Genomic DNA, 26,503 nt, shown 5'->3' with positions numbered 1-26,503 from the left:
TCTACTTTAATAATAGCCCACCTACACCAGCTTTTCTACCTAATGGACCAAGTTACTGTGCGAGAATCACGTCCCCTAAACTCCTGTCCACTGATTCTGGACTCTTTTGGATCCCTCTCTTCTTTTGCCCCACCAGTGCTTGCTGTGCCTTCAGCTGTATTCGTGCCACACCCTTTTCTAAAACCCTCTGCATTTCTACCTCCCTCTCCTTTACCATCAGTCTTAAAACCCATCTCTTTAAGCACCTTTTGGTTACCTAACCTTATTATTTCAAATTGTGATTTTTTTTCCCCTCCTATGTTAACAGCACTATATATCTTTAAATTAGTATTGTTAAGTTTCAGAAAACTGAAATAACTTCTTTGTTAAACAACAAAGCAAAGAAAAACATTGACAATACAAATGTCAACAAATGAAGGATAACTCAGCAGGGGCAGAAATTTTGCGAGATGGTAGGGGGAGAAATTTGTTCATGTGGTGACTTGGGTGGCCTGAGTGAAATTGTTCAATAATATTAGTTTGTCCCCATTAGGCCTTGTGGATCCAGTGTCTGCTGAGAGCAGGACTGACTTCCATTCTTCACCTCCTGAAGGCCCAAAATAACTAAAAGAAGACTTGCATTTAAATAGAGCCATTCACAGCTTCAGAACCTTTCAACATTTCTTATACAGCTAATGAAGTGACTTTTGAAGTGTGGTTACTGTTATAATGAAGGAAATGCAGTAGCCAATTTATGCAAAGAAAACTCCCACAAGTAGCAATGTGAGATGATCAAATAATCTGTTTTTGTGATGTTGATTGAGGGATAATTAATCGCCAGGACACTGAACTGAAGGATCAAAGGTAATCATTTATTTTCAGCATGTTTCTTGTAGTATGTTGTGGTGAATGAAGAATGTTTCATTCTTGTAATCTTTAGTCTGATAAGGAATACAGGCATCCACATTTCAGGGTCCTACTCAGAGTTTCTGGCAAATAGGTGTTGGGCTTTTTTTTGTTCCAATGCAACCCGTTACTATAAGCATTAGAGTGCACATACATCAGGTGTAACAATGCAGAATCAGATCTTCATTGAGCTCATTTTACACAATGCAATATATGTACTTAGGCACACTACACACCACAATCCATGCATACAATATGTGCTTTTACTAATTTTACCTCTGATCTCTGCATTCCATGCATATTACTACTAAAAGTTTGTACTTAAAATATACATAAAAATAACATCAGCATAGCAATGAACAGCAACATGCACTTGGCTCTTCTCAATCTCCTCTAATGATTTTGTTATCATGTTTATATGGCTCACTTGAGTTTTCTGGTTATACTGGCCTCACAAATTATTCATTAGCCTTTTATTACTATAAATACAAGTGACCATATCAACAAACCCAGACTATCAAGGCATGGATGAGTGAATTTTACACATTCCATAATCTTCAGAAATTATCCTTGTTTTAGGTCCACTTACACTATGTATCCCATGCTCTGCGGAAGTATCCCATTGTATCCCATGCTTAGAAGAACTCATTTGTGTTCTGATCTCACAAACAGCCTAGGATATTGAGACATGCAGGTAGTGTAAACTCTCGTTCCTACACTGGGCAGCGCAGACAACTCAGTGGATGTGGAATGCCTGTGCCAAATATTTGGGACTTGGGAATGGGTCATAGGGGAGCTAAAGTAGCAGGGACAAGTCCAACATTGTACATCATTGTACCTTGCAAGGGCCCACAGTCATTTTGGTCTAATTTGTTTCTTCCTTGTCAATGGAACAAATGGCAATGTGATCAAATGTCAGTTAATCACTTCAGAATAGATTTTAAGTGTAATTTAGTTATTTTTTGAAGTTGCTGTACATATACTATTGCAGTTGTCAGAGGATTTGTTTCTGGTCTCCTGTACTTTTCTGACAGTTTCTTGAACGGTAATCTTTTATAGTCACCTTTCTAGAGCTGGTGTTTAATTTGCTGTAATTAAGTCCTGGATGAGGAAAAGGTGGGAAGAAAGAAGCTTGAATGAGAATTGTTTACTGATGTAAAGTTAAAATGATTTAATCTAGTCTAATAAATACAATGCATTTAAATTTGGAGACTAAAACTGAATTGGCAACAATACAAAGCACTAATTGACTCTCATCTTTCTGATTAATCCACTAAATATTGCAGTTAAAAACTGAAAAACCATAGTGGGTATTTTGACTAAAGGTGGAAAATGTTAAGAAAAGCTGTGGTGCAAAGTGACTCATGAATAGATATCAGATGCTGTAAATGTTAACAATGTGGTCAAATGGTCCTCTAGTTCTTCAGGAACTAACAACTGGAGATTCAGTTTTTGCTCTCAAGCCTACACATACTGGGGTTAGAATTGTACCTGGTGCAGACTTCAGATGACTGATGGAACCAGTTACTGGCCAACTGATATTTGTGAATATCCATATGGTAGGAGGACCTAGACCATCATAGGAGTCGATATGAGTGGCACGGGGCTAGAATGGACTTGTGGACCCCAGAGGAATATTCCTGTCCCCACAACAATAATTTAAATGTTACCTGTGAACTCCTCTTCAGCTGGACCAGCAGCTGACACAGTATTGCACAGCACATACTCTAGCGCGTTAATGTAAACAAAGTCAAACATATCTCATAGCTGTTCTATCCCAGCAATCTATTGGTGAAAGATAGAATTAAAATCAATCTCTACATATTTTTAGGAGCATTTATGTACAGAGATGCAGATTACAAACATGCACCTCCTAATATACGAACATACACAATAGGAGCAGCAGTAGGTCATTCTGCCCCTCGAGCAAGCTCTGTCATTCAATAAGATCATGGCTGATCTGTTTGTGTTTCAAGTTCCACATTCCCATCTACACCCAATAACCTTTGATTCCTTTGCCTAACAAGAATCCATCTACTTCTGCCTTAAACATATTCAATGACTCTGCCTCCACAGGCAGAGAGTTCCAAAGTCGCACAACCCTTTGAGAGAAAAAATTTCTCAATTTGTCAAGACCATTCAGGGTCTTGTATACTTCAATCAAATCACCCCTCACTCTTCTAAACTCCAGTGGAAACAAGCCCAGCCTGTCCAACCTATCCTCAGAAGACAACCCATTCATTCCAGGTATCAATCTAGTAAACCTCTGAACTGCTTCCAAAGCATTTAACAACCACAGTTGTAGTTTGTGCATCTGCACAGATGATGCAAACTTCCATATTGGCGCTTGCGATAAGTCTTCCTTTTTCCTCAACTGAGGAGATCCCTCCCTCCCCCCAGTCCCCCCCTTCCCCTATCATGGTTGAAAAGGCCCTCCAGTGTGTCCACTCTATTTCATGCACTTCTGCTCTCACATATTCCCCTGCCCTCCCCTGCCTTCCCCAACCGTGATAGGGTTCCCCTCATCTTCACTTTCCAACTTACATACCTTCGTATTCAATGGATCATCTCTATTTCTGCCATCTCCAGTGTGATGCCACCGCCAAAAACATCCTTCCCTTCCCTTTCAGCATTCTGAAGGGACCATTCCCTATGCGATACCATGGCCTATTGCTCAATCACCCCCAGCACGCTTCCCTTTCCATGTGAGCACAGGAGGTGCAATACCTGTCCTTTCATTTCCTCCCTTTTTACCATCCAAGACCCTAACACTATTTCCAAACGAAAGTGATTTTGCTTGCATGTTCAATTTAGTATATTGTATTCGCTGACCCTGTTGTGATCTCCTCTACATTGGGGAGACCAAACACAGAGGCAGGTTCAGTTTTTATCATTTCTTTCTTCATTCCTTTATTTTGCTTTCAGATGCTTCTATCTGGCCATTCATACCTCATCTAGACACAACTTTTATTTCTTTACCATTCCCTTTGGCTTTTGTACCATGAAACCTTTGTCATTTTAGTTCTTCCTGCCTCCAATCTATCAGGGTCCTTCCCATTTGTTTTTCTTTGTCCTGATCCCCCTTTTCACTTAAAATCTTTTACATTTCTGCCTTCCCTCAGTTCTGATAAAACGTCATTGGCCTGATTTGGTAATTCTGTTTTCTCTCCCACAGATGGTGCCTGATGAGCATTCTCTGTTTTTATTTCAGATTTCCTGTACCTGCAGTATTTTGTTCTTGTGTTACAGTTTCAGCCTCTTCCTTTTTATAGGGACACAAGTGAAACCCCCCCAGTTAATGCACACCACCTGCATACAATTAAATACTGTACAATTAACAATAGGACCCTAATTTGCACATTAAAAGGGCCTATCACCTGACTCAGGCAGGCACACTGACAGAGTAGGCAGGTTGCTCCTGAGCATGATGTCCCAGCCTCCCCCTCTCAAGAGTCTAACACATGACTGACTGACGTCAGTGATAAATCATCATCTACGCCACACATTACCATATCCCACCTTTATACAACACTTCAGCCAAGTAGTTTTTTTTTATTATTCGTTTCAAGGGATGTGGGTGTCACAGGCTAAGCTAGCATTTATTGCCCATCCCTAATTGCCCTTGAGAAGTTGGTGGTCAGCTGCATTCTTGAACTGCTGCAGTCCATGTGGTGTAGGTACACCCACAGTGCTGTTAGGGAGGGAGTTCCAGGATTTCGACCCAGTGACAGTGAAGGAACGGCGATATATTTCCAAGTCAGGATGGTGTTAGACTTGGAGGGGAACTTCCAGGTGGTGATGTTCCCATGCTCCCCGTGTCTTTCTAGGTGGTAGAGGTCATGAGTTTGGAAATTGCCGTTAAAGGAGCCTTGGTGAGTTGCGGCAGTGCATCTTTTAGATGGTAGACACTGCTGCCCCTGTGTGTCGGTGGTGGAGGGAGTGAATGTTGAAGTTGGTGGATGGGGTGCCAATCAAACAGGCTGCTTTGTGCTGGATAGTGTCGAGCTTCTTGAGTGTTGTTGGAGCAGCACTCATCCAGGTAAGTGGGGAGTATTCCATCACACTCCTGACTTGTGCCTTGTAGATTGTGGACAGGTTTTGGGGAGTCAGGAAGTAAGAATTCTCAGCCTCTGACTGCTCTTGTAGCCACAAGTTCAGTTTCTGGTCAACGATAACCCCAAGGATGTTGATAGTGGGGGATTCAGCGATGGTAGTGCCAGTGAATGTCAAGGGAAGATGGTTGGATTCTGCCTTGTTGGAGATGGTCATTGCCTGGCACTTGTGTAGAGTGAATGTTACTTGCAGCTTATCAGCCTAAGCCTGCATAATGTCCAGGTCTTGCTGCATTTGGACATGGACTGCTTCAGTACCTGAGGAGTTGTGAATGGTGCTGAACGTTGTGCAATCATCAGCGAATATCCCCACTTCTGACCTTATGATGGAAGGAAGGTCATTGATGAAGCAGCTGAAGATGGTTGGGCCTAGGACATTACCCTGAGGAACCCCTGCAGTGATGTTCTAGAGCTGAGATGATTGACCTCCAATAACCACAACCATCTTCCTTTGTGCTAGGTATGACTCCAACCAGACTTCACCCTGATTCCCATTGACTCTAGTTTTGCCTGGACCCTGTGATGCCACATTCAGTCAAATGCTGCCTTGATGTCAAGGGCAGTCAATTTCACCTCACCTTTTGAGTTCAGCTCTTTTGTCCAGTTTGAACCAAGGCTGTAATAAGGTCAAGAGCTGAGTGGCCCTGGTGGAACCCAAACTGAGCATCAGTTAGTAGATTATTGCTGAGGCAGGACCGTTTGATAGCACTGTCTTTGCTGATGATTGAGAGTAGATTGATGGGGCGGTAATTGGCGCGGTCGGATTTCTCTTGTTTTTTGTGGACAGGACATACCTGGGAAATTTTACACATTGCCAGGTAGATGCCAGGGTTGTAGCTGTACTGGCAGAGCTTGGCTAGGGGCACAGCTAGCTCTGGAGCACAAGTCTTCAGTGCTATTGCTGGAATGTTGTTGGAGTCCGCAGCGTATGCAGTATCCAGTATCTGTTTCTTCACATCACTTGGGGTGAATTAAATTTGCTTAAGACTGATTTCTGTGATGCTTGGGACCTCAGAAGGCGGCCAAGATAGATCATCCACTCGGCACTTCTGCCTGAAGATGGTTGAAAACGCTACAGTCTTGTCTTTTGCACTGATGTGCTGGGCTCCCCCATCATTGAGAATAGGGATATTTGTGGACCCTGCTCCCCCTTTTAGTTGTTTAATTGTCCACCACCATTCATGACAACAGAACTTAAGATCTGATCCGATGATTGTGGGGTCACTTAGCTTTGTCTATCGCTTGCTGCTTTTGCTGTTTGGCATGCAAGTAGTCCTGTGTTTTAACTCATTTTTAGGTACATACAAACATACAAATCAGGAGCAGAAGTGGGACAACATGGCTGATCTGATTGCAACCTCAACTCCACATTCCTGTATGCCCCCGATAACCTTTCACCCCCTTGCTTATCAAGAAACTATCTACCCCATTCCTTAAAAATATTCAAAGACTCTGCTTCCACTGCCTTTTGAGAAAGAGAGTTCCAAAGGCTCACAACCCTCTGAGAGAAAAAAAATTCTCCTCTTCTCTGTCCTAAATGGATGAAGGTTTATTAGGCTAATACCAGGAATGGGTGGGTTGTCTTATGAGAAAAGGTTGGACAGGTTAGGCTTGTGTCCACTGGAATTTAGAAAAGTAAGAGGTGACTTGATCAAAACCTTTAAGATTCTGAGGAGTCTTGACAGGGGGATGTGGAGAGGATGTTTCCTTTTGTGGGAGAGTCTGGAACTAGGGGTCACAGTTTGAACAAAAAGGGGACACTCATTGACGACAGAGATGAGGAGAAATTTTTTCTCTCAGAGGGTTGTCAGTCTTTGAAGCTCTCTTCCTCAAGAGGCAGTGGAAGCAGTGTCTTTGAATATTTCTAAGGCAGAGCTAGATAGATTCTTGATTAACAAGGGGGTGAAAGATTATTGGGGGCAGACAGGAAATTAATCAGACCAGCCATGATCTTATTGAATGGCGGAGCAGGCTTGAAGGGCTGAGTGGCCTACTCCTGCTCCTAGTTCATATGTTCTTTTGTATTTCTTCCTCTATACCCTGTCATTCTGTATGGTTACTGTTAGGCAGCCTGTACACCACTCCTACAAATCTATTTCTATATCCTGGTTTCCTGAACTTAGGTCATCCCTCTCTAATGTGCTAATACCATCATTAATTAACAGGTCCACCCCTTCACCTTTTTCTAGCTTCCTGTCCTTCCTCAATGTCACGTACCCTTCAATATTCAGGTCCCAATCTATGTCATCCTGCAGCCATGTCTCTGTAATAGCTATCAGATTGTACTTTTATTTCTATTTGGGTTCTCAGTTCATCTGTTTAGTTTTGAAAGCTATGTTCATTCAGATACAGAATCTTTAGTTTTGTCTTTTTATTATTTTTGTAACCTTAAGCCTTACCTGTTGATTTACTCTTAGAGCTGTACTCCTTGTACTCTCTGGCCAGGACTTTCCCCTCCGCGATTTGGGGGCGAGGCCCGGTCGCCGAGGGGAAAATGATGTGGGACGACGTTGGGAGGAACCCCCGACGTCATCCCGGTCCATTTAAATTTTTAGGAAGGTGGGCGGACAGCGAAATCAGCTGTCCGCCCGCCGACCTGTCAATGGCCAATTGAGGTCATTGACAGGCTATTTAAAGTAATTAAAGACCTGCCCATCCAACCTTAAGGCTGGCGGGCAGGCCAGGAGCCCCAGCGGGCTCCAGATTATTGATGAAACTTCATCCACTGGCGGGATGAAGTTTAATGTCTGTATTGTAAAAAATTAATAAAGTTTATGTGGTCTTTAGTGTGTGTAGATAGCCTGGATCATGTTGAGATCAAAAAAGAGGAGGTGTTAGGCGTCTTGAAGAATATTAAGGTGGATCAGTCCCCAGGGCCAAATGGGATCTACCCCAGAGTACTGAGGGAGGCAAGGGAGGAGATTGCTGGGGCCTTGACAGAAATCTTTGTATCCTCACTGGCTACGGGTGAGGTCCCAGAGGACTGGAGAATGGCCAATGTTGTTCCATTGTTTAAGAAGGGTAGCAGGGATAATCCAGGAAATTACAGGCCGGTGAGCCTTACTTCAGTGGTAGGGAAATTATTGGAGAAGATTTTTCGTGACAGGATTTACTACTATTTGGAAGCAAATGGGCGTATTAGTGAGAGGCAGCATGGTTTTGTGAAGGGGAGGTCGTGTCTCACTAACTTGATCGAGTTTTTCGAGGAAGGGACAAAGATGATCGACGATGGAAGGGCAATGGATGTTATCTTCATGGATTTCAGTAAGGCCTTTGACAAGGTCCCTCATGGCAGACTGGTACAGAAGGTAAAGTCGCACGGGATCAGAGGTGAGGTGGCAAGTTGGATACAGAATTGGCTTGGTCATAGAAGACAGAGGGTAGCAGTGGAAGGGTGCTTTTCTGAGTGGAGAGCTGTGACTAGTGGTGTTCCGCAGGGTTCAGTGCTGGGACCTTTGCTGTTTGTAGTATACGTAAATGATTTGGAGGAAAATGTAACTGGGTTAATTAGTAAGTTTGCAGACGACACTAAGGTTGGTGGAGTTGCAGTCAGTGAAGAGGATTGTCAAAGGATACAACGGGATAAAGATCGGTTGGAGACTTGGGCAGAGAAATGGCAGATGGAGTTTAATCCGGACAAATGCGAGGTTATGCATTTTGGAAGGTCTAATACAGGTAGGAATTATACAGTAAATGGCAGAACCCTTAAGTGCATCGACGGGCAGAGAGATCTGGGTGTACAGGTCCACAGGTCATTGAAAGTGGCAACGCAGGTGGATAAGGTAGTCAGGAAGGCATATGGCATGCTTGCCTTCATCGGCAGGGGTATTGAGTATAAAAGCTGGGAAGTCATGCTGCAGCTGTAAATAACCTTGGTTAGGCCACTCTTGGAATATTGCGTGCAATTCCGGTCGCCACATTACCAGAAGGATATGGAGGCATTGGAGAGGGTGCAGAGGAGGATTACCAGGATGCTGCCTGGTCTGGAGGTTATTAGCTGTGAGGAGAGGTTGGAGAAACTCGGATTGTTCACACTAGAGCGACGGAGATTGAGGGGTGACTTGATAGAAGTTTACAAAATTATGAGTGGCATGGACAGAGTAGATAGTCAGAAGCTTTTTCCCAGGGTGGAAGAGTCAATTACTAGTGGACATAGATTTAAGGTGAGAGGAGAAAACTTTAGAGGAGATGTGCAGGGCAAGTTTTTTATGCAAAGGGTAGTGAGTGTCTGGAATTCGCTGCCAGAGGAGGTGGTGGAAGCAGGTACGATAATGGTGTTTAAGAGGTAGCTCGACAAATACATGAATAGGATGGGAATAGAGGTATACGGGCCCCGGAAGTGCAAAATGTTTTAGTTTGACAGGCAATATGATCGACACAGGCTTGGAGGGCCGAAGGGCCTGTTCCTGTGCTGCACTTTTCTTTGTTCTTTGTTCTTTATTAACATATCCCACCTTGTGTGACATTGTCACATAAGGGGTACATGTTAATAATTTTTTAATGTTTCTATTTTTAATGTTTTTGACACTGTCAGTATTTTCCCTGAGACAGGACTTTGCCTCAGGGAGAAATGTGCTCTTTCGCGCGCACGCACCACCAAGTCGGTGGGGCCCGCCCGCCATCCAAGGGTAAGATTCTGCCCCCTGTCCCTTCCTATCATGGTCTGTTTACTATTTCCCACATTAATACCTTTCTCTCTTGTCTTTTATCTAATCTTTGATTTACCACATCTTCCCAAATTTGATCCCTTGCCCCCACTATTTAGTTTAAAACCCTCTCTACTTCCCTAGTTTTGCGGCCCACTAGAACACTGGTCCCATCATGGTTCAGGTGTAGACTGCCCCAATGGTACAGCCCCACTTTCCCCAGTACTGGTGCCAATGCCCCATGAACTGGTATCCACTTTTCCCAAACAAGGCTTTGGGCCACATATTCATCTCTCTAATTTTATGTACCCTATGTCAATTTGCACATGGCTCAGATAATAATCCAGAAATTATTACCTTTGTGGTCCTGTTTTTTAATTTAGTGCCTAGCTCCTCACACTCTCTATGCAGAACTTCTTTCCTAGTTCTACCTATGCCATTGGTACCTACATGGACCACGACAACTGGATCCTCCCCCTTCCACTGCAAGTTCCTGTCCAGCCCTGAGCAGATGTCCCGAACCCTAGTACCAGGCAGGCAAAACAGCCACCTGGACTCTTGCTCCTTGCTGCAGAGAACAGTATCAATCTGCCTTACTATACTGATCCCTAATACTATTACATTCCTTTTTGCTCCCCCCATTTGAACGGCTTCTTGTACACAGTGCCATGGTCAGTTAGCTAATCCGCTTTGCTGCCTCCACTCTCATCCAAACAAACTGAGAGAACGTCAAACCCATTGGACAATTGCAAAGATTGAGGCTCTTGCACTACTAACCTCCTGTACCCTGGGTCCCCTTAACTGCCTCACTCACAGTCACGTCCTCCTGTCCCTGACCACTGACCAAATCAGAAGACCCTATCCTAAGTGGTGTGACTGCCTCCTGGTACAAAGCATCCAGGTAACTTTACCCCTCCCTGATGTGTCGCAGTGTCTGCAGCTCAGCCTCCAGCTCAATGACTCTGAGCTGAAGCTCCTCGATCCGCAAATGCTTCCTACAGATGTGTTTGCCCTGGATCACACCAGCATCCATGAGTACCCACATTCTGCAGCCTTGACACATCACCTGCCCTGCCATCCTTAATGTGTTTTAATTAATTACTTAATTATATTATACACTTATTTGTTTTCCCTTTTTATATCTTTTATTACCTTTACCACCAGTTCGTAGACTATTTTAAATCATAGGACTGGAATACGCCTTAACCACTTACCAGATACTCAGCAAACAGCTAGCTCCTTTCTCTGTAATAGAGTAAGAACCAATTCCTACAGGGTGAAAAAGCTAGAGCAAAAGGAAAGGAACACTTCCTTCCCCTCATCACAAAACCTCCCCACTCACCAAACTCCCAGGAATGCACTCAATTCCAAAGCTGCACTCATTTGCCTTAACTGCATGAAAGAACCATGAATTTATACGGCAGAATCTTTAGCTCGGCGTGCGGGTGTGTGCCTGATCTACTTGAGCGCAAAATGACGTGCGTTGACACCGGGCGAGCGTCCCGACATCAATGTGCAGTCGCACGGTATTTCGGTCGGCGGGCGCACGCCAAAGCCGGCAGCGTGCCCGCCGACAATTAAAAGGCCTGTTAAAGCCATTAACAAGGTTGTTAAATTAAATTTTTCGTTGCCCATCCAACCTTACAGTTGGCGGGCAGGCGAAAAGGCCAAATGGCCTTTGCACTTTTTAGGAAACCTCATCCACGGGTAGGATGAGGTTTCCTAAAGCAAATAAAATTTGAATGAAAAATTTAAAATTTAATTAATAAAATGTTCCTGCTTGTGTGACAGAGTCGCATGAGGGGACATGGCTTATTCCATTATTTATTTCTTTTACTCTTTTTTGAAAATGCTTTATGTCCCCGAGGCAGCTCTGTACCTCAGGGAGATTATGAAGCGTGCACTTGCGCACATGCATGAAGTTTATGCTCACCCCGCTCACACTCCTCCCCCCCGCCACCTGTATAGGCAGCGCTGAGCACTGCCGCTTGCGCTTCATGCTGGGTGGGCCTTAATTGGCCCGCCAGCACGAATCGCCTTCCGGCCTCGATCGTGAGCGGCGGTCAGTTTCCGACTGCTCCCCCCCACCCGCCAAGCCTGCTGAGGGTGGAATTCTACCTGTGGTAAACTGAACTGGAGTTAGACACCAGATTCAACCAGTGAGCTAATTAACTACTCAGCTCTCTCAGCAGAGTGTGTTGACCCTGCCTAAGGCTCGAAGAAAGAAAACTTTGTCTACTTACACAGCACTTTCCAGTTACTGCAGATTACAGACTAGATTCGATTTTTCAAGAACAAGATTAACACTTTAAACTCCCCCACTCACCAAACTCCCAGGTATGTACTCAGTTCCAAAGCTGCACTCCTTTGCCCAGGAGTAGCACCAGGCATACCTGGTGCTGCCCCTGGCATGCCCTCCTGCAAGCTTCATTGAACCAGAGTTGATCCCTAGGCTTGATGATAATGGTAGAGTTGGGATATGCCCGGTCATGAGGTTACAGATTGTGGCTGAATACAGTTCTGCTGCTGCTAATGGTCCACAGTACCTCATGGATGCCCAGTTTTGAGTTGCTAGATCTGTTTAAAATCTGTTCCATTTAGTATGGTGATAATGCCACGCAATACGAGAAGGGCATCCTCAACGTGAAGGTGGGACTTTGTCTACACAAGGACAGTGCCATTGTCACTCTACCAACACTGTCATAGACAGATGTATCTGGGACAGGTCGATTGGTGTGGATGAGGTCAAGTGGGCTTTTCCCTTTTGTGGGTTCCCTCACCTTCTGCTGCAGACTCAGTCTAGCAGCTATGTCCTTTAGGACTTGGCCAGCTTGGTCAGTAGTGGTGCTACCCAGCTACTCTTGGTGATGGACATTGAAGTCTTTCACCCAGAGTACATTCTGTGCCCTTGTCAGCCTCAGTGCTTCTTCTAATTGGTGTTCAAGATGGAGGAGTATTGATTCATCAGCTTATTGAGCAGAGCATATGGTAATGAGCAGGAGGTTTCCTTACCAATGTTGATTTGATGTCATGAGACTTCATGGGGTCTAGAGTCAATGTTGAGGACTCCCAGAGCAACTGCCTCCCGATTGTGCTGCCACTGCTGATGGGACAGGACATACCCAGGGATGGTGATTGTGGTGCCAGGGACATTGTAAGTTATGATTTGATGAGTATGACTATGTCAGGCTGTTGCTTGACTAGTCTCTCCCAATTTTGACATAAGCCCCAGTTGTTCTTAAGGAGGGCTTTGCAGGGCCTTCATGCCGTGATTGTCATTTCCAGTGTCTAGTTCGATGCCGGGTGGTCTGTTCAGTTTTATTCCTTTTAGGCTTTGTAGCGGATTGATACAATTGAATGGCTTGCTAGGCTATTTCAGAGGACATTTAACAGTCAAACCCACATTGCTGTGGGTCTGCAGTCACTTGTCGGCTAGACCAGGTAAGGATGGCAGATTTCCTTCCCTAAGGCACATTAGTGATCCAGATAGGTTTTTAGTGACAATTGTTTCATGCCACCATTGCTAAAACTAACTTTCAATTCCAGATTCATTAATTGAATTTAAATTCTACCAGCTGCTGTGGTGGGATTTGAACTCCTAACGCCTGATCATTAGCCTAGGCCTCTAGATCGCTAGTCTGGTAACATTACCACTATTCCACCACCTCCCTCTTTACCACATATAAACCACATGCATAGTTTATCAATTTAGAAGTAGATTGCCTATGCCCAATTTGTCTCGGCATCAGTCCCAAGTTAAGTTTGTAGGACTCATTTAACATTAGGTCTCTTCAATATGTTAATTAGAGGCCAAACACCTGATGCTGGCACCGTTAGTGGAATTAGCTTAAATCAGAGATAAAGAGGTAGAAATTAGGCCCAGTTTGGCATTGCACAAGCAGCGCACCTGAACCAAGAGACCCAAGAAATACTGAAAATTGGTCCTTGGAGAGAGCCGCCAGCACTGGTCACACCTCCATAGGCAACTGAGGAATTAGTCAGCCCCACTGCCCCTCTCAGGACTCTTCAGTGACCCCTGCAATCAACAACAAAAGATAAGCTTTAAATTTAAAAAAAAAACTCTTTCTGTGGAGCCAGTAGAAGCAGGAGTGCTCACCTGGCCACAGGCGTCACGATTTCAAACCCTCCCTCATGACCCCACTCTCAAACCCTCCCTCCCTAGTGCTTAGAGACAAAGCGAGCAACTTGACATCGAAGTTTCCTCAGTTGCCTGTGGAGGTGCGACCAGTGCTGGCAGCTCTCTCCAAGGACCAATTTTCAGTATTTCTTAGGCCTCTTGGTTCAGGTGCGCACTGCCAAACTGGGCCTAATTTCTACCTCTTTATCTCTGATGTAAACTTTTGTTTAAAGAGGTTTCTCATAGATGCCAAGAATGCACTGTAGAAAGGCGATGCACATTGTCGCTTAGCCTAATATCCCTGATCTGCGTGCCTACGCTGAACAGTAGAGCAGAAACATCCATGCCTGACTTGCTGATTCTCCCAGTTGATGAAGCTTGGAATGAAAATCTGCGGGGAGCAAAGAGTTTGTGGAGTGGGAAAAATCTAAATAGTAAAACAAAGATCCCAGTGCATTGTGGGGATTTGATACCATGCCCAGTCATTTGTTGCTATGGAGAGAGTAAATTCCCATAAGGCTTAGCATCAGTTGAATATGATCTGTTGAATAATAAAATAATCCTTATGCATCATTAGTGCACCTGCATGTGTAGTTTAGAAAATAGATGAAATAAGTAGTGTCAGGGCTCCTATAACACGTATGTGAAAGTAAGTGTACAAATCTGCCTTTGTAAATACAACATCTACTTTGTTAATTATTGCATTTAACCCTTTCCTTCCCACCCAAATTTCCAACAGTTTCTGTAACTTTCAATGAGGATTGATTGGGTGTAATGAGCTGCTTCAGTGACTTGGAATTTAACTTCCACTGAACCACTGTTCCTAGACAGCTGGCTAATGGACTTGAGCAAAATCCGTATATGCAACATATTAATGGGTTCAGGCCTTTGTTAAAAGAATACATATAGGAAATTTCCACAGGTGCTGAAGAGAGTGGGGTTTTAAATTTGAAAAGAGTGCCCAGTGATACATTTTGATATGTGACCTTTGTTGTACGTGTTTGTTAGGTAACCCCGAACATGGAACACTAGCAACAACTTTATTCTGAAGTGTTTCTCTTGCAGGTTCCACCTGCTTTCCTAGGCTGATATGCTTCTTTACCAGTCCATTCTGATTCCCTCTCAATTTACATTTATTTGTTGCTCTGCGTCCTGGCTTTTTCTTATAAACTCCTGCTGTGAAGCCACCTCCTCTCACCTGCCAGGGAGAGGAAACAGCAGTAATAAAAATACCTGGAAAAACTCAGCAGGTCTGGCAGCATCTGTGGAGAGGAATTTTCACATTTTCACATGGTCCATCTCTGACACTTCTCTTCCCTTCCTTGACCTCTCTGTCTCAATTTCTGATGATAGACTGTCCACCAATATCCATTACAAGCCTACCGACTCCCACAGCTACCTCGACTACAGCTCCTTACACCCCGCTTCCTGTAAGGACTCCATCCCATTCTCTCAGTTCCTTCGCCTCCGTCGCATCTGTTCTGATGACGCTACCTTCAAAAACAGTTCCTCTGACATGTCCTCCTTCTTCCTTAACCGAGGTTTTCCACCCACGGTCGTTGACAGGGCCCTCAACCGTGTCCGGCCCATCTCCCGCGCATCCGCCCTCACACCTTCCCCTCCCTCGCAGAAACATGATAGGGTCCTCCTTGTCCTCACTTATCACCCCACCAGCCTCCGCATTCAAAGGATCATCCTCCGCCATTTCCGCCAACTCCAGCATGATGCCACCACCAAACACATCTTTCCTTCATCCCCCCTGGCGGCATTCCGTAGGGATCGTTCCCTCCGGGACACCCTGGTCCACTCCTCCATCATCCCCTACTCCCCAACCCCCACCTATGGCACCTCCCCATGCCCACGCAGAAGATGCAACACCTGCCCCTTCACTTCCTCTCTCCTCACCGTCCAAGGGCCCAAACACTCCTTTCAAGTGAAGCAACATTTCACTTGCATTTCCCCTAACTTAGTCTACTGCATTCGTTGCTCCCAATGCGGTCTCCTCTACATTGGAGAGACCAAACGCAAACTGGGCGACCGCTTTGCACAACACCTGCGGTCTGTCCGCAAGAAAGACCCAAACCTCCCTGTCGCTTGCCGTTTTAACACTCCACCCTGCTCTCTTGCCCACATGTCTGTCCTTGGCTTGCTGCATTGTTCCAGTGAAGCCCAACGCAAACTGGAGGAACAGCACCTCATCTTCCGACTAGGCACTTTACAGCCTTCCGGGCTGAATATTGAATTCAACAACTTTAGATCTTAAACTCCCTCCCCCCATCCCCACCCCGTTTCTTCCCCCTCCCTTTTGTTTTTTTCAATAATTTATATAGATTTTTCTTTTCCCACCTATTTCCATTATTTTTAAATCTACAACTAATACCTTGTCAGTCTTTCCACCCCACCCCCACTAGAGCTGTACCTTGAGTGTCCTGCCATCCATTCTTAATTAGCACTTTTCTTAGATAATATCACCACCTTCAACACCTCTTTGATCCTTTTGTCTGTGACATCTTTTGATTATCTGCTCCTATCACTGGTTGCTTGTCCCTACAACCACCCCACCCTCAACTTCTCTCCCCCCGCCCCCCACCTTAAACCAGCTTATATTTCACCCCTCTCCTAACTATACTCAGTTCTGTAGAAGGGTCATGTGGACTCAAAACGTCGACTCTTTTCTTCTCCACCGATGCTGCCAGACCTGCTGAGTTTTTCCAGGTAATTCTGTTTTTGTTCTGCTGAGAGGAACACAGTTAACGTTTCGAGTCCATATGACCCTTCAACAGAACTAAGTAAAAATAGAAAAAAGGTGAAATATAAGCCGGTTTAAGGGGGGGGTGGGGGGGTGGGGGGTGGGACAGGTAGAGCTGGATAGAGGGCCAGTAATAGGTGGAGATAGCCAAAAGATGTCATAGACAAAAGGACAAAGTGGTGTTGAAGGTGGTGATATTATCTAAGGAATATGCTAATTAAGGGTAGAAAGCAGGACAAGCAAGGTACAGATAGCCCTAGTGGGGGTGGGGTGGGGTGAAGGGAAGGGATCGAAATAGGCTAAAAGGTAGAGATAAAACACTGGATGGAAATACATTTAAAAATAATGGAAATAGGTGGGAAAAGAAAAATCTATTTAATTATTGGAAAAAAAAGGGGGGATCAGAAAGGGGGTGGGGATGGAGGAGAGAGTTCATGATCTAAAATTGTTGAACTCAGTATTCAGTCCAGAAGGCTGTAAAGTCGGAAGATGAGGTGCTGTTCCACCAGATTGCGTTGAGCTTCACTGGAACAATGCAGCAGGCCAAGGATGGACATATGGGCATGAGAGCAGGGTGGAGTGTTGAAATGGCAAGCGACAGGGAGGTCTGGGTCATGCTTGTGGACAGACCGAAGGTGTTCTGCAAAGCGGTCACCCAGTCTTCATTTGGTCTCTCCAATGTAGAGGAAACCACATTGGGAGCAACAAATGCAGTAGACTAAATTGAGGGAAGTGCAAGTGAAATGCTGTTTCACTTGAAAGGAGCCCTTGGACGGTGAGGAGAGGGGAAGTAAAGGGGCAGGTGTTGCACCTTCTGCGGTTGCATGGGAAGGTGCCGTGGGAGGGGGTTGAGGTGTAGGGAGTGATGGAGGAGTGGACCAGGGTGTCCCGGAGGGAATGATCCCTGTAGAATGCCACCAGGGGGAGTGAAGGGAAGATGTGTTTGGCGGTGGCATCATGCTGGAGTTGGCGGAAATGGCGGAGGATGATCCTTTGAATGCAGAGGCTGGTGGTGTGATAAGTGAGGACAAGGGGGACCCTATCATGGTTCCGAGAGGGAGAAGAAGGTGTGAGGGTGGATGCGCGGGAGATGGGCCGGACACGGTTGAGGGCCCTGTCAACCACCATGGGTGGAAAACCTCAGTTAAGGAAGAAGGAAGACATGTCAGAGGAACTGTTTTTGAAAGTGGCATCATCAGAACAGATGCGACGGAGGCGAAGGAACTGAGAGAATGGGATGGAGTCCTTACAGGAAGCGGGGTGTGAGGAGCTGTAGTCGAGGTAGCTGTGGGAGTCGGTAGGCTTGTAATGAATATTGGTGGACAGTCTATCACCAGAAATAGAGACAGAGAGGTCAAGGAAGGGAAGAGAAGTGTCAGAGATGGACCATGTGAAAATGATGGAGGGGTGGAAATTGGAAGCAAAATTAATAAATTTTTCCAGGTCCCGACGAGAGCACGAAGCAGCACCGAAGCAATCATCGATGTACCGGAGAAAGAGTTGTGGGAGGGGGCTGGAGTAGGACTGGAACAAGGAATGTTCCACAGGAAACAGCAGGATGCCCATGCACCATTTGTAAGATCTTATTGCAGTGGATAAATACAGGCCCTTGTAACCACCCTCATTGGCTAGCTGCTGCTACTGGGCAGATAGCCACTACTGTTGGGAGCACATGTCTGGCAAAAGCGCAGATAGGCAGGAGCACGCCAAGGTCCGAACCAATGTGCAATTACCTCTAAATTTCCTTGACCACCCTGCAAACTGCCCCTTTGTGCCTCCAGAGCTGCCTCCAAGGGGCCCAGACGGATGTCTTTGAATAGTTGTCTTTCTTTTTATTTTCAAAATGGTCATTGTATGGACAGTAAAATGTTCCCCAACAATCTTGAAACACAAACTGAAATTATGATCAGCACTTAATCAGCTGTGACAATGCTAAGAATCTGCCTCCCACATACCAGCTTTCAACTCTGTCCATTTAACAGTTTTGCCGTATAAATTCCTCTTTCATATCACTTGGAGCAGAGTGCAACTTCAACAATGAACTGCATTTGTCAGTTCTATTTACAAGCATTAGGGAAGTCACAGAGCCAAACAACGCAGAAATATGATGATAAGTTGTATTGGTATTTTGAAGCTTCCAAAGACAAGTCTTAGAAAGAATCGATAACATATTGGAGGGAAAATTCATTGGGCTGAATGTTATTCAGAGGCTGGAGATCTCTGGTAGCAGCACTCAACGAGGGTGCTGTTTCCACTGCAGCACCATGTGGCTGACTGATGCGATCAGCCAGTGGTCAGGCAGTTATAGAACAGGAGTCGTGGGAAAGAGTGGAGACAGGTAATGAACAGGTGACAAAGTGGCAGCAGCTGACTCAAAAGCAGATGCTGGTGTCTATTTAAAGGGCTGCCTGTCCTGCATTCGCTGCTGCCATGTTTGAAATGCTTGCCTTACCAGCAATGCAGAATACACACCTTCCTGACCATAGTGTAGAGGATACTGAAGGAGCTGACCAGGGATTTACTGCAACTATGGCAGAAGGATTCCCCAGCTGGCCCCATGGCTTAGCAAAGCCTCCCTCTCAGCTCTCTTCTAGGCTCTCCTTCTCCTCAAGGAGACCACAAAGTCCAGGTGGATTAGACCCATGGCAGTTGGGCTCTCTCCTACTGCTGCACATTATTTGCAGCCCAACTTTCCAAAGATGTTTCCCTGCTTAGTCACTTGGGAGCAATTGGCACTGCCCCTCTGTGACCTTTGCAGTACACCCCCTCCATCAGTACTGTCACCCTCACAAGCACTCCCTCTGTTGGTGCTGCCACCCCCACCTTCCCCTCTGTTGGTGCTGCCACCCTCACATTCCCCTCTGTTGGTGCTGCCACCCTCACATTCCCCTCTGTTGGTGCTGCCACCCTCACATTCCCCTCTGTTGGTGCTGCCACCCCCACCTTCCCCTCTGTTGGTGCTGCCACCCTCACATTCCCCTCTGTTGGTGCTGCCACCCTCACATTCCCCTCTGTTGGTGCTGCCACCCTCACATTCCCCTCTGTTGGTGCTGCCACCTTCAAATACCTCCTTTGTTAGTGCTGCCATCTTTACACCCCTTCTCCCATTGTCCGGCTACAGCGCCCTTTCACAACCTTCCCTTCCACCATATGTTGGCTCTCAATATGGCTGCCTGGCAGAGCTGGCACTGAATCCTTACTTCTTGGCTGCCTCCTTTAACCAGGCAGTTCTCTGAAGCACTGTGGTTCCCATGCACCATTCATAGAAATCTGAATGTGCCATCAAATTCAAGTTAATTGGCATTTAAACTACTTTAATTAATGTCCCTCTGCATCATTGTGAGAAGTCCACCCTTCATAGGTCTCACTGCATGTAAAATTCACAAACAGCACCACAATGTTGGGCTTCTGGCAAACACATCCCAACAGCCTCTTACAGCAACACCCGCCCCAGCCCCACACTTGCCCAATCCTGGCCACCAATCCCACTCTCAGTGGCCCAATACCATACCGGTCACTGTATGTAGAAGTGAAGCTGCAGTTTTTTGATTTGTAGTGCGTTTACACAGGACTACTGCCTGATAGCTGGGACTCACAGGCCTGTCCATCATTCTATAAATCTGCAGAGAGAGCATCGGAGAGCCACCCACTTTCAACTTCCCAAAGGCAAAGTTCCCTAAAGAGGTGGATCCCCCATCAGGCAGAAAGAAGAGAAAGCAGGGCCAAGGGAGAAGAGCTACCGGTGATGTTGGAAGACTGTAGGATTGAAGCGCTGGGCAGAAAAAGATGACCTCTCTCATTGCACACAAGCACTTTCTTTGATTTGGGAGGCTGCTGAGGTTAGTACACTGACCTCACAAAAGTGATGGACTCAAGAGAATTTAGGGACAGAAAAGAACCAAACTGCATGGAGAAGTTCCAGTGAGACCAATAAAGTGAAAGTTCCAGAACCAGGAGCATTTGCAACAGACTCTCCCATGTTTTAAGATGTGAAAGGCCTGGGTTCGTTGAAGATTGTCTGTATTTCATAATTTATGAGTGTTTGGTTTCAGAGTACCTCCTGTATAATTATTTAGGTTTCTCAATAAATGTCTGTTAGCTGCAGGTATGTGAGTTTTGGGCGAGTCCCTTTATACAGGTTCGCTGAATAGATTTGTTGATTTCTTCAGCAGATTCTGTTCACTACGCTCTCTGCTTCCCCATTGCTCTGGGTTCTTAGGGTTACTACTAAAGTGAGTAACACCATACTCTCTGCAACCTAACAAACTTTTCCACCCAGAATTATGATTCATTCTTTGACATTATTGGCCTAGAGGTTATGCTGCAGGACAAGCAATCTATATTAGTTTTGATGAAGAGTCATACGGACTCGAAACGTTAACTCTGTCTTCCTCTCCACAGATGCTGTCAGACCTGCTGAGTTTTTCCAGCAATTTTTGTTTTTGTTTCAGATTTCCAGCATCCACAGTATTTTGCTTCAATCTATATTAGTGTTGGCTGTGGCTCAGTGTATAGCACTCTTGCTTCTGAGTGAGACGGTTGTGGCTTCAAGTTCCTCTCCAAGATTTTAGAACAAAAGCCAGGGCTGCCAGCGCAGTAGTGAGGAAATGCTGAACTGCTCGAGGTGCTGTCCTCCTGTCCCCTCAGGTGGATGTAAAAGATCCCATGGGATTATTTGAAGAAGAGTAGAGGAGTTAATCCCTGTTAGGTTATCTCTCTATCAACAGCGTAACGATCAGATAATCTGTTTTTTATGTCACACTGCTATTTGTGGGAGTTTACGATGTGTAAATTGGCTGCCACATTTCCTGCATTATAAGAGTACAGGTACTTTCACCGGTACATCAGTGGCTGTAAAGGTGCTTTCAGATGTCCTGTTGTTGAGAAAGGTGCTAAATAAGTACAAGTGAGTTCAGTTCCCACTATGACAAACTGAATTCAGATAATTTATGGCTTGACACTCGATAAAATAACCATCAAAGCTGCAGGACTGTCGAAAAACCCAATAATTTACTGATATTGCTCAGGGAGACAAACTTGCTGCCCATACCAGATCTGGCCTATATGTGACACCAGTATCACACTGCACAGTTGAGGCAAAGATCAGGACAACTGGGGATGGGCAATATGTGAAACCTTGACAATGTCATCCATGCCCCAGAACAAACATAAAAATCACCTTACCTGGAAAAACTCAGCAAGTCTGGCAGCATCGGCGGAGAAGAAATCAGTTAACGTTTCGAGCCTTCATGGCCCTTCGGCAGAATTAGAGCATAGTTAGAAGAAGGGAGAAATATAAATTGGTTTAAGGTGGGTGGGGGGGTGGGGGGGGGGTTGGTGGTGGGAGGGGGGAGAGACACATTGAGGGTGTGGTGTGGTGATTGTGGAGATGAGCAGATAATCAAAAGATGTCACAGACAAAAGGGTCAAAGAGGTGTTGAAGGTGGTCGTATTTGTCTGAGAAAAGTGCTAATTAAGAATGGAAGACAGGATATTCAAAGTACAGCTCTAGTGGGGGTGGGGTGGAAAGACTAAAGGCTTTAGTTTTAGATTTAAAAATAATGGAAATAGGTGGGGAAAGAAGAATCTATATAAATTATCTTTCCCCCGCCCCGCTTTTTTTTTTCAATAATTTATATAGATTCTTCTTTCCCCACCTATTTCCATTATTTTTAAATCTAAAACTAAAACCTTTAGTCTTTCCACCCCACCCCCACTAGAGCTGTACTTTGAATATCCTGTCTTCCATTCTTAATTAGCACTTTTCTCAGACAAATACGACCACCTTCAACACCTCTTTGACCCTTTTGTCTGTGACATCTTTTGAGTATCTGCTCATCTCCACAATCACCACACCCTCAATGTGTCTCTCCCCGCCCCCCCCCCCCCCCACCCCACCAGCCCCCCCCCCCCCCCCCCCCACCTTAAACCAATTTATATTTCTCCCTTCTTCTAACTATGCTCCAGTTCTGCCGAAGGGCCATGAAGGCTCGAAACGTTAACTGATTTCTTCTCCGCCGATGCTGCCAGACTTGCTGAGTTTTTCCAGGTAATTCTGTTTTTGTTTTGGATTTCCAGCATCCGCAGTAGCTTTTAGCTTTTTGTTTTTATAAAAATCACCTTTGCTGGGTTCATTCAGACTTCAGGTTCGCCAGCACTGATTCAGGTATACTTTTGATCATTAGAGTAACTTGTATTTCTCGTTAAAAGTTGTCCACATAAGAAAGCAAACTCAATTCAGACAATTCATTGCTGATCTACCAAGGATTTCTTGGCAAAACAGAAATGTGGAGAAATGTTTCGAAACTGATTTACCATCCCCAGAAACTCATGACCTCACTCATGTTAGTTGATAAAGGCGTTTGGAAGATACCTGGGTCTAGTTGCAGTTCGCTTTAACCAATCTGTCCCGAGAGTTTTATTTTCTTTTTCAAGTATCCACAAATATGCAACATAATATCTTCCTCATTGAATTCTTTGGGGCTGTCTGAGATAGGGGTCATATACTGACTGGCTTTCTCCATATTCATCTAGCATACAACTTACTGCAATATTAACATATACATCCTCAAGTTGGCAAGATTCCAAATAATTATCAGTTGAGATGGAAGTGGTCCAAAGGAATGTTGCAGGTTATAAACAGAGAAGACTCTTTGGATCGAGGGATTTGTCCGAGTCCAAAATTTGCATCTAATTAAAAAATACACTTTCTCAGCTAAACGTTGATCAACTGAGGACATTATGTGCTTTTCATGCAAATCTATACTTGGCTGTTTGACTATGGAAGTGCTACTATTATTGTGGTTTCCTCCACTGTTCACATCACACTCAGCCCTTGTGTCCTGGCCAGCTTTTGTTCAATTTCAGTTGCAGTGAAATAGAAATTTGACCATGAGTTGATTTGAGAAAAAGCTTTGCTTGAGTTTAATTTGAGAGTTTAAAAAAAAGAAAGACTCAGAGCACATTTCACAATCACAGGACCTCCAAAGGCATTTTACAGCCAATGAAGTACTTCTTCAAACATTGTCACTTTTGTAATGAAGGAAACACAGCTGCCAATTTGTGAACAGCAAACTCCCACAAACAGCAATGTGATAAACGGTTAAATAATCTGTGGCCATATAATCTGTTTTTGAGTGAGGAATAAATATTGGCCAATATACCAAGGATGACTCCACTGCCCTTCTTCGAAATAGTGCCATGGGATCTTTTACGTCCACCTAAAAGGGCAGACAGGACCTGACTTAATGTTGATGCTTCAATGCTACACTGGGGTACCTGCAGTCTAGATTTTGTTTTCAAGTACCAATGTGAACTCACAATCTTCTGACTCAGATGTGAGAATGCTACAAATGGTGCCACAGCTTGCCTAACCTTTGAAAGAGCATGGGTTTGAATTTTTTCCTTGTTTCTTGCTCACTCAGTATCTCCTTCCTGTCTGATATTTTGGTTAGAGAATATAATTTGGCTGTTTTTATTTACATCTCTTGGCACTTTTTCAATTGGTCAATGAGCTCTGAAGAAGAGTCATTCGGACTCGACATGTTAACTCTCTTTCTAGCTCCATGGACGCTGCCAGACCTGCTGAGTTTTTCAGCATTTTATGTTTTTATTTCAGATTTCCAGCATCCAGAGTATTTTGCTTTCATTGAAGTGGTCAATGTTTTCTCCCTTTCTGGATACTGCCTGATTAATCTTTGTTGTTTTTTAATAGCTTAACTCTGGGACCGATAATGCAATCTTTGACACTCGACTACCAGCTGCTGCATTAATAGATGCTGATCCAAAGGTCTCATAAAATGGATACTGAGGCCTCAGGTCTACTTGGCACTTGATGCCCTCAGTGTACTGACTAAGAGCAAATGTGCACAAGGCTCATTAAGGTCCCAGGAGCTCACCATGTATCCATCCTTTCTCTATATTCACCAATGGCAGGAATTTCCCTTATAAAGGTCCCGGGCCAAATTAAAATCCTGTTTCAATGCTATTGAACATATTTAATGTGAGCTAATGGGAGGCCACACAGAACATACATCTGTTCTGTTCCGGCATCTTTAAATTTGCCCCATAAATATTTACGACCTTGGATGCAGTACTAAGTCTTTGATGAGTCCTGTCATACCAGATAGGCTCTGGATTTGTTGCTTAAACTACCTCATTGCATCTTGTGCTGTGGCAATACTTCTCAACAGATGTTATTGACATAAAAGCTGGACAGGATGCTTAAATAATATTTAGCTTGCATTCATTTGTGTGTGTGTATGTGTATCTATGTGTGTGTGTGTGTGTGTGTGTGCGTTTGTGTGTGAAGGGGAATAGATGTAATTAAGAGACTGCAGTGTATAAAGAGGCTGAGCAGTCCTTTCTCTAATCAGAGACCTTTTGCCTTCCTTTAGGTCAGATGCAAACCAATTAGCATTGCTGTGACCGGAGACATGGAGAGTAAAGAGGTGCCTGACTTTGCAGTGACACCTGATGCTGTGATACATCTGGGCTGATGTGTCACTATGAATTTAGCCCTAATGACAGAGAAAGGAAAATATTTAAATGGAAGAAAATTCTACAATTCTGATGATGTGCATCTGATATAAAATGCGATGAATTAGAAAGTTATTTTCCTCTTTTTGCTCAATTGAATGGAAGGAAAAAGAGTACTAGGCAGAAATGCTTCATTTGTTCACTGCATGAGTTAAAATTGTAACTATGGGCGGAATTTTCCGGTCCCGCCAGCAGCTGGAGCCATGGTGGGCGGGAGCGGAAAATTAGGCGTGAGGCCGAAAGTCGGATTTCCGCCGGAAGGAAAACAAATCAGAATTTTCCCTTCAGCACTTTCATGGTGGCCTAATAGTGGGTTGACTTTCCCGCTGATCCACATCGGGAACCCCATTTGCATGCATTTACACGTCATGAGTGCTCATTAAAAATGCAACTCTCCGGAATCACGTTCTCCCTCCTAATTATGTGCCACGCCAGTGGGAAATTAGACCAAACTGTATCATAGCTAGATGTAAGTGGTGTCTGCCTGCCCACCTTCACTTCCCTTGTGACTTCAAACTGCGTACAAGATTCAAAGCTACCTGCAATAGTGCTGCTCCAACTCATCACCAATGCCAAAGCTGCTCTCTCAGGTGAGATTTGGAGTCTGTAGGCAGGGCTGCTCACACTGGGTACTGGGGGCTGCAGACAGGGCTGTTCACACTGGGTGCTGTGGGTTCAGGCAGGGCTGCTCACAATGGGTGCTGTGGGGCACAGACAGTGCTGCTCACACTGGGTGCTGTGGGGCACAGACAGGACTGTTCACTCTGGGTGCTGTGGGGCACAGACAGGACTGTTCACACTGGGTGCTGCGGGGCACAGACAGGGCTGTTCACACTGGGTGCTGCAGGGCACAGGCAGGACTGTTCACACTGGGTGCTGTGGGACGCAGGCAGGGCTGCTCACACTGGGTACTGCGGGGTTCAAGCAGGGCTGTTCACACTGGGTGCTGTGGGACGCAGACAGGGCTGCTCACACTGGGTGCTGCAGGGCACAGACAGGACTGTTCACACTGGGTGCTGTGGGACGCAGACAGGGCTGTTCACACTGGGTGCTGTGGGACGCAGACAGGACTGTTCACACTGGGTGCTGCAGGGCACAGACAGGACTGTTCACACTGGGTGCTGCAGGGCACAGACAGAGCTGCTCACACTGGGTGCTGTGGGACGCAGACAGGACTGTTCACACTGGGTGCTGTGGGACGCAGACAGGACTGTTCACACTGGGTGCTGTGGGACGCAGACAGGGCTGTTCACACTGGGTGCTGTGGGACGCAGACAGGGCTGTTCACACTGGGTGCTGTGGGGAACAGGCAGGGCTGCTCACACTGGGTGCTGTGGGACACAGGCAGGGCTGTACTCTACCAGCAGAAACAAACATGAGGATATTGGTGGAGGGGGGAGATAGGCAGAGACATGTCGGCGAATGGAATTGGGGA

Source organism: Cetorhinus maximus, chromosome 3 (genome assembly GCF_964194155.1).
Source record: "Cetorhinus maximus chromosome 3, sCetMax3.hap1.1, whole genome shotgun sequence".
Lineage (NCBI taxonomy): Eukaryota > Metazoa > Chordata > Chondrichthyes > Lamniformes > Cetorhinidae > Cetorhinus > Cetorhinus maximus.
This window is presented reverse-complemented; position numbering follows the sequence as displayed.